At 42.3% G+C, this 16,204-nt stretch overlaps 2 long non-coding RNA genes across 3 annotated transcripts; one reads left to right on the plus strand and one right to left on the minus strand.

Moving 5' to 3' along the window:
* Positions 1 to 3,233: 3,233 nt before the first annotated feature.
* Positions 3,234 to 6,893, plus strand: LOC117470680. The gene is made up of 4 exons (XR_004554711.1): positions 3,234 to 3,515; positions 5,077 to 5,187; positions 5,272 to 5,356; positions 6,549 to 6,893. It is a non-coding gene; the product is annotated as an uncharacterized LOC117470680 (long non-coding RNA).
* A 2,690-nt stretch (positions 6,894 to 9,583) lies between these two features.
* On the minus strand, positions 9,584 to 13,012 carry LOC117470679. Of its 2 annotated transcripts, XR_004554709.1 has the most exons (7): positions 12,913 to 13,012; positions 12,225 to 12,290; positions 11,908 to 11,973; positions 11,392 to 11,680; positions 10,966 to 11,031; positions 10,673 to 10,738; positions 9,584 to 10,095 (listed from the first exon to the last, which is right to left on the minus strand). It is a non-coding gene; the product is annotated as an uncharacterized LOC117470679 (long non-coding RNA). The 2 variants fall into 2 exon arrangements; XR_004554710.1 differs by lacking the exon at positions 11,908 to 11,973.
* Between the last annotated feature and the right edge of the window lie 3,192 nt (positions 13,013 to 16,204).

Consider the following 16,204-nt stretch of genomic DNA (forward strand, 5'->3'; position numbering starts at 1 on the left):
AGAGATTGTCATCTATAGTGATGCCTAAGTATCTGTAGGTGTTAACAGCTTCAATGGGGTTATGCTGTGCAGACATGATGCAGGGAAGAACAGTTGGTAACCTTTTCTTATTGGAAAACAACATGACTTTTGTCTTATCTGAGTTTAACACCAACCTGAGGTGGAACAGATGTGACTGAAAAGTGTCAAAAGCAGACTGCAGACGTTCAAAGGGCAACAGTGCCAGCACAACAGTATCATCTGCATATAGATGTACAGAGGCATCAATGCTTTGACCCACATCATTTATATAAATAGTAAAAAGGGTCGGTCCCAAGACCGACCCTTGAGGAACACCTCTGGGCACATTAAGAAAGCTTGAGGAGAGACCGCTGGATTTTACACATTGCTTGCGATTCGAAAGGTAGTTTTCAAACCAACCAACAGCTTGGTCAGACAGGCCTATATGAGATCACTTCATGGTCCACAGTATCACCAGCAGCTTGGTCAGACAGGCCTCTATGGGGTCACTTCATGGTCCACAGTATCACCAGCAGCTTGGTCAGACAGGCCTCTATGAGATCACTTCATGGTCCACAGAATCAAAAGCCTTGGATCAGTCTATCAAAAGGGCAGCACAGTAGCTCTTTGCGTCCAAGCTTTCAACAATGTCATTCACTACTTTCAAAGCAGCTGTTACTGTGCTGCTTCCTAAAGCCTGACTGGTGAGGAGACAGGATGTTGTTCAAGCTTAAATATTCTTTGATTTGATCATTCACCAGCCTTTCAAGTACTTTAGCTAAAATAGAGAGCTTGGAAATGGGTCTGTAATTATTCATCACCATGGGATCACCACCTTTCAATAAGGGGAGAACATTTGCAGTTTTCCAAACATCTGGAATGACATTGTTTGTTATAGAAAGATTAAAAACATGACACAGTGGTTTGGCTAAAATATCTGCAGCTAGCCGTAAGAAATAAGGGGGGAGATCGTCCGGGCCTGCTGATTGTTTGGGGTCTAGGCCCTTTAGAGCCTTACAAACCTCCCCAACATTGAAGGGGTTGAAGGAGAAAGTGTGGCTACTGGAGGCCCACTCTGTGTTGCTGGTGAGTTGAACGGGGCTCGGTCCTCCGCGCATTAGCAACATATGCTGCTCAGGCTGCTCAAATGCATTGCAGTGATGAAAGATGTAGATCTTTAATGCGAGGTTTTGAATGCTGTTTCTTCCACTGCTTGATATCTCAGAGTGTTAACCCCCGTGTTGTGTTCAGGGGACGACGGCAGTCCGGAGAACATGCTTCTGCACGGCCCGTTCTCCAGGAAACCCAAACGCATCCGGACGGCGTTCTCTCCACCACACCCCTTCCCGCTGCCTCCTATCCATCCCCACCCGCACCAATCACCGGACATGGGGCGGGACAGAGCCTTCTCTGTCGCTGCCCCTCCCTCATAACTCACAGACCTGCTGCACCACTACACCCCTTCCCGCTGCCTCCTATCCATCCCCACCCGCACCAATCAAAGGGTGAAGGTCGGAGAGAGCTTGTTTAGAGAGGCCTCAGCTCCGACCAGGAAGGCAGCCAGCTTGCTGCAGAAGAGGCCATGAAAGCGTTAATGGCTGACGGGAGACTGCAACAAGGTGAGGACTCGGAGACAGAGAATAAACTCAAGTTCTTTATATAGGAGGGAAGAGAAGGGCTTTGCACATCTTCAAAATGAGTATAATGTCTTTAGAAAACTAGCAGATCGCCCTGGAGGCTGAAATAAATGATTGTGTGGCCTCTGTCACGCTGTTCTGCTCAATCTGCTCAATACTGTTCAAATCTCTCCTTCTCCCCTCTCAGCCTGTTCGCGGACGACTCAGCCCTGCTGGTCTCTGACAGGAGCAGATTGCAGGTTGAAAAAACCCTCAGCTCCGAGCTCGGCAGAATCTGCACCTGGCTCGCCGATAATAAATTATCATTACACCTGGGTAAAACAGAGTCCATTCTCTTCGGTTCGAAACATAATCTCAGCAAATCCGACGACTTCTCAGTTGCAGTGGGTGACATTATTGTCACAAGTAAGAAGGAAATTACATACCTAGGATCTATTCTTGAGGCAAACCTCTCCTGTGACAAAATGGCATCCAATGTAATAAAAAAAGTCAATCAAAGAACTAGATTCCTATACCGGATCTCCTCTCTGGTAAACAAAAACACCCTGAAAACTCTGGCAGGAGCACTCATTCAAGGGTACTATGACTATGCTTGCACGTCATGGTACCATAGCACCTCCAAGGCGCTAAAAATAAAACTTCAAACATCGCAAAATAAACTGGTCAGACTACTGCTTGACCTTTCATCTAGAACCCACCTCACCTCTGCCCACTTTGACAACCTAGGATGGCTTAGAGTAGACGACAGAGTACAGCTACTTGCAATGGGCCTGGTCTACAAGATCCACTACACCTCTATGGTACCCATGTACATGTCAACATTCTTCCCAAAGGTCAAGGAATACCATGATCATAACACCAGAGGGAGCTCCACAAATCATGTAAAACCCAGATTTGGCACAAAAAAAGGGGAATACACGTTTCGCAATTATGCCACATCAAGGTGGAACGCTCTTCCCTGTAAAACTATACTTACCTTCAAAACCTCTCTTAAAGAGCACCTTCGGGGGAGAGCATTGCAAAACTGGCCCCGGTAATGGTACAAATCTCAACCTGTCGTACAATGGACAGCTTCCCCCCCCCATATATATACTCGCATTTTAGACTCTGTTACTAACTGTATATCTGTAGACTTGGTATGTCTTAAATGTCCGGTTAGGATGTATTAGAACGAAATCTAAAATGAAAATTGTAAATAAGCCATCTGTATGTCATATATGTCTTATATGTCTTAAATGATATGATGAATTGGAAATGGGGGACCCTGATGTAAACAAGACGAAAGTCTTTCTCTGGTCTGCATCCCCTTAACAATTGTATGTTTTGAGCTGTACTGTACTGTACCCAATATACAAGCTGTTAATAAACTTTTCAATCAATCAATCAAAGCCTCAGTTGCCCCTGGGCTCCTCCAGTGATATCGATGGCAGTGTCTGGGACTACATGTCCCTCTTTGCTAGCTAGCTCAGGGTTGCCAACTCTCACGCATCTGGCGTGTGACACACGCTTTCACTGTCAATCTCACGCTCTCACGCTGCCCAAACTATTCTCACGCCAAAAACAAGAATACGAAGACTAGAAACTGTTTTGAAAACTTTTGTCACGTAGTGATCGTCTTCTCAATAGAACATCTTTGATAATGTCTTCTGGCCAATCAGAATCACGTATCATCAGGGAAAACAGGATGCACTACATGTCCCTCTTTGCCCCTCAGACTGCAGACGAGCGGCTCTCGAGGCAGGGGTCGGGGTCCTCATCAAACACCTCAATAAAAACGCAGTGTTGGGTCTTCGGAAGTACGCTAAAGCCCGGGGCTTTGCTGTTGAGATCCCACTGGTGGGCCAGTCCGGGCCAGTCCGGGCCCCCGCACAAGCCCAAGTATGTGTGAGCTGCATGAAAACACAGATAACATGTACACACTAGACATACAAATACTCTTACTGTCTGGGAAACCATGTTCTTGGGGAAATATGTTTCTTTGTGTCCCTGGAAAAAATGCATTTCTTTAAGAATTCAAAGTTTTGGAAAATTATTGAAAGTAATTTTCCGCTAACACTTTTTCTCTGCTCGTGTTCCCTTGGGACCTTTTGTTCTTAAAGTGACTGAGAAAAACTATGAAATCCTCCTGTGTTTATGTTTTACTGAGTGCTTATAGGCTATTTCCATCCCAGTATTCAGTTAACTATTTATTTTCTGTGCACATTACATAGACTAGCTAATATTCTACCTACTGCTTGGGACTTTGAGTCTTCAAAATGTCCAATGTCACAGACTGGGACTTACTTTAGAGTCAGTTGTGTTTACATTCAGTATGACTTGTTATGATTCAATGTGAAAGAGTATACTGCTCAATAAATAATGATCACTTCACCACCTCTCTTGACATCTAGGCACTTGAGAGTGAGTCAGAGGCAGAATACAGGGACAGAGAGAGAGGTCCATTGCTGAGGTGAGTGATGAAAGGGAAATGACAGTTGAGAGTAAATTGAGATGTGGACTCTCATCCCAGGATTTTAAGGAAATCAGTGGGGATATTGAACAGGAAACATTTCAGTCAAGGGGCATCATATGACCAATATAGACAGAAGAGCAACATTATCCTCTTATCCGTGTGCTTATTATAGCAGAGCGCCACTTTAGGAGCATCTCATGACCCAGTGATAGCCTCTAAGCAGGAGCGATAGCAGAGAGATGACCCACACACCAACACCTCTCAGTTTCTCTTGTGCCTCACTAGGGGACATTTCTGCTTTTGTTAATATTCTTTATTTGTAGTCACATGATATTATATTTTGCTCAAGTGACAGTTCAATCCATTAAGTGATCCTAAAACACAAACTAACCAAAAAGAAATACCGTATTACAAAAATTATTTAAAAATAAATATGTTGGCTGTGTTAATGCAAACGGCATCGATCTTGACATCGGGGGGAAGTTTGTTAGTTTTTTCAAATATTGGAAGTTGAACATCAGCTCCTACAGTATAACTGTGCGGCCAAAACTAAGATGGTCAGACCCTTAGGGATAAACATGTCCCCCCCCAATCATTCTTTAACAGCGTGAACAGGAGTGGGTTCAACTCTCAACCTACAGCTCTGTTTCCCAGAGTGCAGTTTGGCGAGGATGCCGCTCTTCATCAGAGTAAAGTGGCTGCTCATCTTTCTGCTCTGGCACAGTGGAGTCATTAATGTTACTCCCTCACATTATTATTGATAGGACAAGATGAGAGCTGCACAAGCAACAGCTCAATATCACCTCCTTGTTCTTAAAGAGGACACTACCTTCGCTATGACAGCTAAACATCCAGAGCTTCGTTGTCCCTGATGCATGGCGCCCTCTGTTGTGTGTTTCTGGATTTATGTCCACATAAAATGAACAACCCTGGCTGTACTCATTTTCCTGACAGTCCCTGAACATCTCTTGTTCTCTGTCCCTGCAGAAGGACTCCCAGACCCTCGATCTGGAGCAGGAGCGCCTCAAAGTGTTGCTGCGTATGAAAACAAAGCAGCTGCACTGGCAGGAGAAGAAGATGCTGGAGATCGACAAACTGGTGAGGCACATGATCAGGAGGATTACTGAAGAGCAACCGACATTTAAGAAGAATGGTTGAGTTATTTGAGTTTTGTCTTTCCAGACAAAGAAGAGTGTGAAGATGATGAGAGCCAGCAGGAGAGCGAGGACCTGAAGGCTCTCATGGAGAGACACTGCGCTCTGTCCAGGTAACAGCTCACCAGACGGCTCTGATCCACTCAACTGTTCAGTTGCCATGGGTTACGTTATATTACGTTATCATAGCTGCATTATTTTCAAAAAACGATTTACCTTTTATTCTGCAAATACTATATTTAGTTTTAACCACGACCCTCGCGTTTCAAACTGTCCTAAATAAAACGCTCCATCTGTATACGTGTTTATCTTTGATATTCAACGTTTAAGTTAATAGATATTTGTTGTGATTATCGTAGTTTCTGAAATACAGCCGTTTTACAAAATAAAATCGGCCGAATAGTTTGACCAATTGAACATTTCTTCAGATTTGTTTCTAAGCTCAGAGGACACCCCCGCACATCGGTTAATAAAACAACACTCTGGTTCCCTCGTGGGATATGGGCATTGTAGTTCATTGTGGTTCATTGTGTAGACTGTGTCTACAACAAAAGCACTATTTACTGCACTGAGTAAAGCTTGAATTACATATTCAGTAGCAACCAATGGGTCTGTGCCTGGGAGCAACCAATGGGTCTGTGCCTGGGAGCAACCAATGGGTCTGTGCCTGGGAGCAACCAATGGGTCTGTGCCTGGGAGCAACCAATGGGTCTGTGCCTGGGAGCAACCAATGGGTCTGTGCCTGGGAGCAACCAATGGGTCTGTGCCTGGGAGCAACCAATGGGTCTGTGCCTGGGAGCAACCAATGGGTCTGTGCCTGGGAGCAACCAATGGGTCTGTGCCTGGGAGCAACCAATGGGTCTGTGCCTGGGAGCACCAATGGGTCTGTGCCTGGGAGCAACCAATGGGTCTGTGCCTGGGAGCAACCAATGGGTCTGTGCCTGGAGCAACCAATGGGTCTGTGCCTGGGAGCAACCAATGGGTCTGTGCCTGGGAGCAACCAATGGGTCTGTGCCTCGGAGCAACCAATGGGTCTGTGCCTGGGAGCAACCAATGGGTCTGTGCCTCGGAGCAACCAATGGGTCTGTGCCTGGGAGCAACCAATGGGTCTGTGCCTGGGAGCAACCAATGGGTCTGTGCCTGGGAGCAACCAATGGGTCTGTGCCTGGGAGCAACCAACAGGAAAAGGAAACGAGTCATTGAGAGACAGATTCATGTGTTTATTTGGATCTTGTAAAAAAACGATCAACTTCACGTCTTTAAATGTTTGAGCATGTCTAACGTGTCCTCTGTGTCCCCCGCAAGGTGTCCCCCACCCCCACCTCCCCTCGCGCTCCTTCAGCCTCCAGATAACGATGGGCCTCCGCTTCCTGGAAGCTCGACCTCTCTTGAGTTATCCCACTTACAAAGCAAGGCGCCCTGTTTTATGCCTTTCACGTCTGATGGATGGGGGAGAAGGAAATCTCAGGACTACTATGTAATGATACACTATTTGTGTTACTTGTTGGAGAGGCTCACACTCACACACACACACACACACACACACACACACACACTACATGCAGTAAAAGATACACACATGTTGACACGAATGGAAATCCAGAAAAGAGTATTTTGTGTGGATTTGTTATTATTGGTTTGTTGACCCTGTTTGGAATATGCAATTAATAAAGTCTTGTTTTAAAGCTGGTGGAGCATTGTTGGGCTTTAACACCTTGATCTACATTCACTCACCAGCCACTTTATTATATACACCTTGCTAGTACCAGGTCAGACCCTTTAGCCTCCCTTAATTCTTCGTGGCATAGACTCAACAAGATGCTGGAGACATTCCTCAGAGATTGTGGTCCATCTTGACACGCTAGCAGGCAGTCGCTGCACATTTGTAGGCTGCACATCCATGATGCGAATCTCCTCTCCACTACATCCCAAAGGTGCTATATTGGATTTACGGAAAATAATAATGGGGATATAAGGAAAACACAGACACTCGTCACCGAGGTCACAATATCAATGGATCCAGCAGAGCAATAGCCTATAGGCTACACAGAAGATCAACAAAAGATATGACGTCAAATGAACTTCCCAAAGCTGAAGTAGACGGTCAGCTTCATTCCCTTTCGCTGATTTTAATGGCTATACGCTGCTCTTCTAGTCTCCTCTTCACATCTAAACTTTTCGCGGCACACATACTTACAGCCAATCGGCTCTCTGAATTATGAGACGACGTTTGGTAGGTATGCCAGCACAGTACGGTGATTATTTTTTTGCCGCACACATTGAATAGAAAAATACTTTTTACAGCACCCATTCATTTGAACAGCAGAGAGAGGGGCTTGCCCCACATCGCTCAACACGGCTCAACAGGCTCACTGTAGACACTAATTACAAGAACGCAGACTAAAACAGCAATATCAGGTGAGCTGAAGTTTTGGGTTCGATCCCCATGAGGTGCAGAGATGTTCTGAAGGCCAGCACCCAAAGTGTAGAATTAGATTACCAAACGGAAATAATGTTCCCAGGTCAAATGGCTCAAAGGGATAAGACACCACCTTGATGTCTGGAGGGTCTTGGTTCAACCCTCTTTATTTGCACCTGTTTTTCAGGTAAAACATCCAAATGATGTGAACAAAGTGGAGAGAAGGGTTTCTCATTTACAAATGTTGGTGGCATAATTGTGTGACACTTAACTCAGTTAAGTTTTATTGGATGCACTACACTATGACTTATTTTATTTCCCTTTTTTACATTTTCTTTGTGTCATAATCTACCAAACAACTTAAGACTGTCCCAAATGAAATAGCTCAGTGGGATGCAACGCTGCTCAGGTGAGCAGGAGTCTTGGGTTCGATCCCTGTGAGGTCCATGCATTTTCTAAGTCTAACCATCCAAAGTAGAGAATTAAGTTACCAAATGAGATGTAGCAGTCACTGGTCAAGTGGCTCAGAGGGATAGAACACAGACTGTGAGACAGGAGGTTGTGGGTTCAAGGCTTTCCAGGTGCAGTAATCTTTAAGGTTCATAAACCCAAATGAACCGGCCATAAGCTCTTCCAAACGTAATCATGTCAGGACAGATAGCTCAGAGGGATAAGTGTCAGGTCAGAAGACCTGAGGTTGTGTGTTCGAGTCCTCGTGAGCTATAGTGATTTTTAAAGTGCTTTACTCAAAATGAAGAAGATAAATGCGCCCGGAGCACAGGTCTTCATGTACATGTGATGGTGGCCAGATTGGGTCTGTTCTCGGCATTAAGGCGCTGGTGTCGAGTTCAGGTCCGTTGCGTAAAGCACATGTACAGTTGTGACATCGGTAATTGTAAGTCGCTTTGGATAAAAGCGTCAGCTAAATGTAATGCAATGATATTTTGCAATCTTTCAACCAAAGTGAAGTATTAGTTAGTTGACCAAACCAGACACCAGGTGCTCAGATCAAATAGCTCAAAGAGATACACAACCGCTCAGCAACCCTAAAGTCTAAAGTTCGATCCTCTTAAGGTGCAGTGATTTTTGAAAGCCAACAACCAAAGTGAAGAATTAGATTAGAAAATGAAAAGGACAAGAGCCAGAACAAATGGCTCAAAGAGATACAACATTGCCCCGAAACCTAGCGTTTGTTAGTTCGATCCTTGTGAGGTGCATTGTTTCTTCAAGTCCATCATCCCAAATAAAAAGGCAAAACCACTTCAAAACCTTCCCATACTGTGTCAGGTCAGATGGCTCAGAGCGTTAGAAGACTGCCTGTGAGACTGCAGGTTGTGGGTTCAAGGCTCTTCAGGTGCAGTCATCTTTCAGGTCCACAAACCCAAATGAACAAGACATAAGCTCTACGAAACAATAATGTCTCAGGTCAAATAAGAGGTGCTTGAGCTGTGTATTTTAAGGTCCAAACCTGAGGTGAAAATGACACGTAGGCCAGGGAACATGTAACTGTGTCAGGTCGGATGGCTCACTGTGATAAGAACCCGTCTTGGAGACCAGAGAACGTGAGTTCAAACCTTGGGTGGTCCACTGGGTTTAAAGATCCCAGGAGTTTGAGTCTTGTGCCATGCAGAGTTTGAATGTGTCTTTCCAGTGATGAAGAAGTCAAATACAAGTAAAAGCAGAGAACTGTCATCAGGTCTGATAGCTCAAGCAGATAGAAGGGTGGTTGGTAGGCCAGAGGTTGCAGGTTCGAGCCTTATACGTTGCAGAGAGTAGATAAGGATAAGGATAAAGGGGTAATGAATACGTTAATAGGGTTAATTGGTTAATAGGATGCTAATTAAGGGAATAGAAGAAAGGAGGGTTAGGAAGTAAGAGAGTAGTGAATAGGATACTTTCTTAGGAACTGGAAATGAACAAATGAATTTTAAGAAACTTTTTTTGTATTCACATTTTATTCATACAATTCATACAATTCATACATAGCAGTGCAGCCTTTTCCCCAAGTCTGCTAAATGTCCCCAAGTCTGCTAAATGTCCCCAAGTCTGCTAAGCGGCCGACAGGTGGCTGCCGGCTCTCACTGCACTCCTGGCAGTGAGACTGGCCCTGCAGCCACTGCCGATAGTCTGCTAAGTCTGTAGGCCTGCTAAGTCTGCTAAGTCTGCTAAGTCTGCTAAGTCTGCTAAGTCGGGGGGCTGGGGGGGGGGCGCTCGGCACCCCAGCCACCGCCCCAAGTCGTCTGCTAAGTGGCTGTGAACCCTAACCCCTAACCCTCTCACAGCCACATCGATAGTCTGTTAAGTCTGCTATACGTCCCAAAGGCTGCTAAGTCTGCTATACTTCCCCAAGGCTGAAAACGTCCACAAGTTTTTCAGCAACATAGGCAGCCGATGATGGGGGGAGGGGGAGGGGGGGGGTCCTCTCTTCACTCTCTGTGGGAAGAGAAGAAGAAAAAGACACCATGAAGTCAGTATATAACCCTAACCCATGAAAACATCGTATTTGATGTGGAAATAAGGCACGGTTTAGTGCGTAGACACAAGGCGTAGTATAGTATGTCGATAACGATGACAGAAAAGTAATAATATAGCATTTCTAAAAATTTCTAAAAATTAGAAACGACAGTGTCGATTTTTTTTGAAAAAAATAAAATAAATAATGTTATGCCATGATAAGGCACGGTATAGTGTGTGGATACCAGGCGTGGTATTTTATTTCGTAAAAAATGACAGAAAAGTCATAATATAGCATGTTGAAAAAATGACAAAAAAGTCATAACCATAACCATAACCCTAACCAATGTCGGAGAAAACATCGTATTTGATGTGGAAATAAGGCATGGTTTAGTGCGTAGAGACAAGGCGTAGTATAGTATGTCGATAACGATGACAGAAAAGTCATAATATAGCATGTATAGCAAGTCATAACCCTAACCCTAACCAATGCCGGAAAAATGCAAAAAGAAAACATCGTACAGTATGTCTAAAATATCATAAATAGTCATAGTACCGTAAGTTCTTCAGAAACTCCAGAAGCCACCGTCTTCATTGATGTCAGATGATTGTCCTCGCAGTCCTGTGGGGAGAAAAGAAGAAAAAGACACCAGGAAGTCAGTATAGTAGATTGAAAATGTCAGTAAAAACTACACAGTATAGAAGTTTTAGAAAAAAACCGATTAATATATTAGGGTGAAAAATGTGAATAAAAAATGAAAAAGTATAATATAGTAATATCAGAAGACATTTTGAAAAAACGACATAGTATAGTATGTCTAAAATATCATAAAAGTCATAGTATAGTACCGTAAGTTCTTTAGAAACTCAAGAAGCCACCGTCTTCATTGATGTCAGATGATTGTCCTCGCAGTCCTGTGGGGAGAAAAGAAGAAAAAGACACCATGAAGTCAGTATAGTATGTCTAAAATATCAGAAGAAATGACATAGTATAGTATGTCTAAAATATCAGAAATGGTCATAGTATAGTATGTCTAAAATATCAGAAATGGTCATAGTATAGTATGTCTAAAATATCAGAAATGGTCATAGTACAGTATGTCTAAAATATCAGAAATGGTCATAGTATAGTATGTCTAAAATATCAGAAATGGTCATAGTATAGTATGTCTAAAATATCAGAAATGGTCATAGTATAGTATGTCTAAAATATCAGAAATGGTCATAGTATAGTATGTCTAAAATATCAGAAATGGTCATAGTATAGTATAGTACCGTAAGTTCTTCAGAAACTCCAGAAGCCACCGTCTTCATTGATGTCAGATGTACTTGCACTCGGTGTTCCGGGAAAAGAAGAAAAAGACACCATGACGTCAGTTTAGTAGAATGAAAATATATATAATATATAAAAATGCAAAAAATGAACAAAGTATAGTATGTCCAAAAAACGACATAGTACAGTATGTCGACAATATCATAAATGGTCATAGTTTAGTACCGTAAGTTCTTCAGAAACACAAGAAGCCACCGTCTTCATTGATGTCAGATGAATGTCCTCGCAGTCCTGTGGGGAGAAAAGAAGAAAAAGACACCATGAAGTCAGTATAGTAGATTGAAAATGTCAGTAAAAACGACACAGTATAGAAGTTTTAGAAAAAAACCGATTAATATATTAGGGTGAAAAATGTGAATAAAAAATGAAAAAGTATAATATAGTAATATCAGAAGACATTTTGAAAAAACGACATAGTATAGTATGTCTAAAATATCATAAAAGTCATAGTATAGTACCGTAAGTTCTTTAGAAACTCAAGAAGCCACCGTCTTCATTGATGTCAGATGATTGTCCTCGCAGTCCTGTGGGGAGAAAAGAAGAAAAAGACACCATGAAGTCAGTATAGTATGTCTAAAATATCAGAAATGGTCATAGTATAGTATGTCTAAAATATCAGAAATGGTCATAGTACAGTATGTCTAAAATATCAGAAATGGTCATAGTACAGTATGTCTAAAATATCAGAAATGGTCATAGTACAGTATGTCTAAAATATCAGAAATGGTCATAGTACAGTATGTCGACAATATCATAAATGGTCATAGTTTAGTACCGTAAGTTCTTCAGAAACACAAGAAGCCACCGTCTTCATTGATGTCAGATGAATGTCCTCGCAGTCCTGTGGGGAGAAAAGAAGAAAAAGACACCAGGAAGTCAGAATAGTAGGTACTGACTATAGAATGAAAATATCAGAACAGACTTATAGCATGTGCAGTTAGTGACCACCAGGTGGAGCTATACACACACATCATAGCTACAAGATAGGCAATGTGCCTATGAATTAAAACTGCACCCTAACACCACTGCAGACAGAGTATATCTGCTGCTAAACATACAACACAAATGGATTAAATACCTCGAAAAACCATGTTTAAGCTAGAGAAAATGTAGAGAATCATGTATGAAGTGATGTGTGTACATTATCAGAGCCTGTAAACCGGAAGTGCTCATCCACTGACAACTACAGAAGCGAAAATATCACAGTCCATTAAAAACAAAGTATGAAATGTCATGGTATTATATTATTTCGAAGTGACCATGACTCGGGTGAATTTGACAATGAGCGGTTTGTTTATTCGGCCGGACTGTAGCAACTGTAGCGGCGTTAGCATAGCTGTAAGCTAACACAGCGGGGACGTGTTTGTTTGTTTGCTTATTTGTTCGCTTATGTGTTTGTTTGCTTATTTGTTTCGCTTATGTGTATTTGTTAAGTTTGTGTGGACGTTTGGCCATTGACTGACCTTTTAAATCACAGGAAACTCTAGTTATCGCTGTTTATTCCCTCCAGTCACTCTTCCGTGTGCATCTCGTGAGCTGGCGAAGTTGTTGTGAGCTGTTGCCATTGCGTCATCCGTATCAGTCAGCTGACCTTGCCTATGTAGCGTCTCTGGCCAGCAGGGGGCGGGGCGTCTACAGGTCATACCATCCTGTGGGGGGGCCATGGCAGAATAAACCATCTTCATGTTTAGTTTGTTAACATTGAATTGTGCCTGCTAAAGTTGGGCTATCCATGGCAAATAATTGTTGTCATAGTCTTATTCTCACCTAGTTGACTTTATATTTATTGTAAACATGTATTTATATGAATGCTGATTTTTAAAATAGCTAACAGTTTATCTCACATTTTCGACATACTATGCCGTTTTATTTCTTACATTTTTTTCATGGACATGTTTTAAGCAACAGAAAATGTTTTAAAAATAATGAATGTATGAAATGTGTACATTATCAGAGCCTGTAACCCGGAAGTATAGTAATCTATATATAGATAGTATAGTAATCTTTGACATGTAAAAATATAGAAACATTTCTACATACTATACTATATTGTTTTTCCCCCATATTTTCAACAAACTATACTGCGTCGTTTTCTTTTAATATTTTCCACAAACTTTTTTCGCATCACCATGAATGATGGTCTTGAATCACAACTTTAACACATTTGATGTGGCAACATTCATTTTATTTGATAAAACAGAAAATACGTCAAGAAAAACGAATTACAATCATTAAATACATTTTAAAACATATTAATGAAACAATACATGTATCAACATTAAAAACACATTCACAATACATGCCAGACATATATAGATATTAAAATACAATAACATGTGTATGAACAGAAACTGTTTGTTTTGATGTGATTACATTTTTACATTTGTATGTGTTTTTTAAAATATTTTTCTAGTTATTGTGCTTTTTATCATGTTTTTAATTATTGTTTTATTATTGTACTCCCATTGTGTTATTTAATATTTATTGCCTGTACAGCACTTTGGTCAACTGAAGGTTGTTTTAAATGTGCTATATAAATAAATAAAGATTGAGATTGAGATGTGTCTGTAAAGAGAAGGTGAAGCAGATCGAACAGCAGTGCTCCCCCCTCTCACAGCTGCCCACTCCTCCATCAGCTTCTCCAGGTGTAGCTGTAGTTGATCATGCTGATGTGGCTCAGAGCAGTCTTTCCCAGGGTGGAGGGCTGCATCAGCTGCTGGATGGAGGCAGGGTGGAGGGCTGCATCAGCTGCTGGATGGAGGCAGGGTGGAGGGCTGCATCAGCTGCTGGATGGAGGGCAGGGTGGCTGCATCAGCCTGCTGGATAGGCAGGTGGAGGCCACAGGCAGACAGGTCAGAGGAGCCGGCAGGCTCTGCAGACAGGAGGAGGGAGAGTATGTGCAGTGAGTGACCACCAGGTGGAGCTATACACCACATCATAGTCACAGGAGCATTTCTGGCATCCAGTGGGGCATACATGTGGAGCAAATTCTAAAGTACACTATACTTTTTCATATTTAAAATGCCATGCAATGACTTTTCTCTCCCATATTTTTCAACACACTATGATTGAAAAAAGTGCTTTGTGGGTGACCCCCTTATAAACCCTCATCAGTATCTCCAACTGTCCATCGCTTTTATTTCATCAAAAAAGTGGAAGAAATAAGATGTGGCAAAATGTGAGCCTTCCATTTAAGGCATCTTACTGCTGCTCCGTGGGTGTGTGTTCATGGACAGCGGTCGAGTGTGTGTGTGTGTGTGTGTGTGTGTGTGTGTGTGTGTGTGTGTGTGTGTGTGTGTGTGTGTGTGTGGTGTTGTGGTGTGTGTTGTGTGTGTGTCATGACAGCGGTAGAGTGGTGTGGGTGTGGTGTGGTGGGTGTGGTGTGTGGTGTGGTGTGTGTGTGTGTGTGTGTGGGTGTGTGTGTGTGTGTGTGTGTTCATGACAGCGGTCGGAGTGTGTGTGTGTGTGTGTGGTGTGCGTGTGGTGTGTGTGTGGTGTGTGTGTGTGTGTGTGTGTAGAGAGCAGAGGAGAAGTTTCCCTGCTGGCTGGAGGAGGTGGAGATTGTGTGGAGAGACGAGGGGATAATAACAGCTGTCATTCTGTGTTCCTGTTATTGTTTACTTCCTCTCTGTAGTTCATTCTGTGTTCTGTTATTGTTTACTTCCTCTCTGTAGTTCATTCTGTGTTCTGTTATTGTTTACTTCCTCTCTGTAGTTCATTCTGTGTTCCTGTTATGTTTACTTCCTCTCTGTAGTTCATTCTGTGTTCCTGTTATTGTTACTTCCTCTCTGTAGTTCATTCTGTTCCTGTTATTGTTTACTTCCTTCTGTAGTTCATTCAGTGTTCCTGTTATTGTTTACTTCCTCTCTGTAGTTCATTCCGTGTTCTGTTATTGTTACTTCCTCTCTGTAGTTCATTAGTGTCCTGTTATGTTTACTTCCTCTCGTAGTCATCTGTTCCTGTTATTGTTACTTCCTCTCTGTAGTTCATTCCGTGTTCCTGTTATGTACTTCCTCTCTGTAGTTCATTCTGTGTCCTGTTATTGTTTACTTCCTCTGTAGTTCATTCTGTGTTCCTGTTATTGTTTACTTCCTCTCTGTATTCATTTCCGTGTTCCTGTTATTGTTTACTTCCTCTCTGTAGTCCATTCTGTGTTCCTGTATTGTTTACTTCCTCTGTAGTTCATTTGTGTTCCTGTATTGTTTACTTCCTCTCTGTAGTTCATTCTGTGTTCCTGTTATTGTTTACTTCCTCTCTGTAGTTCATTCTGTGTTCCTGTTATGTTACTTCCTCTCTGTAGTTCATTCTGTGTTCCTTGTTATTGTTTACTTCCTCTCTGTAGTTCATTCTGTGTTCCTGTTATTGTTTACTTCCTCTCTGTAGTTCATTCATGTGTTCCTGTTATTGTTTACTTCCTCTCTGTAGTTCATTCAGTGTTCCTGTTATTGTTTACTTCCTCTCTGTAGTTCATGCTGTTTCCTGTTTTTTTTCTTCCTCTCTGTAGTTCATTCTGTGTTCCTGTTATTGTTTACTTCCTCTCTGTAGTTCATTCTGTGTTCCTGTTATTGTTTACTTCCTCTCTGTAGTCCATTCTGTGTTCCTGTTATTGTTTACTTCCTCTCTGTAGTTCATTCTGTGTTCCTGTTATGTTACTTCCTCTCTGTAGTCATATGTGTTCCTGTTATTGTTTACTTCCTCTCTGTAGTTTTTCAGTGTTCTGTTATTGTTTACTTCCTCTCTGTAGTTCATTCGTGT

This window comes from Trematomus bernacchii, unplaced genomic scaffold, assembly GCF_902827165.1.
Source record: "Trematomus bernacchii unplaced genomic scaffold, fTreBer1.1, whole genome shotgun sequence".
Taxonomy (NCBI): domain Eukaryota; kingdom Metazoa; phylum Chordata; class Actinopteri; order Perciformes; family Nototheniidae; genus Trematomus; species Trematomus bernacchii.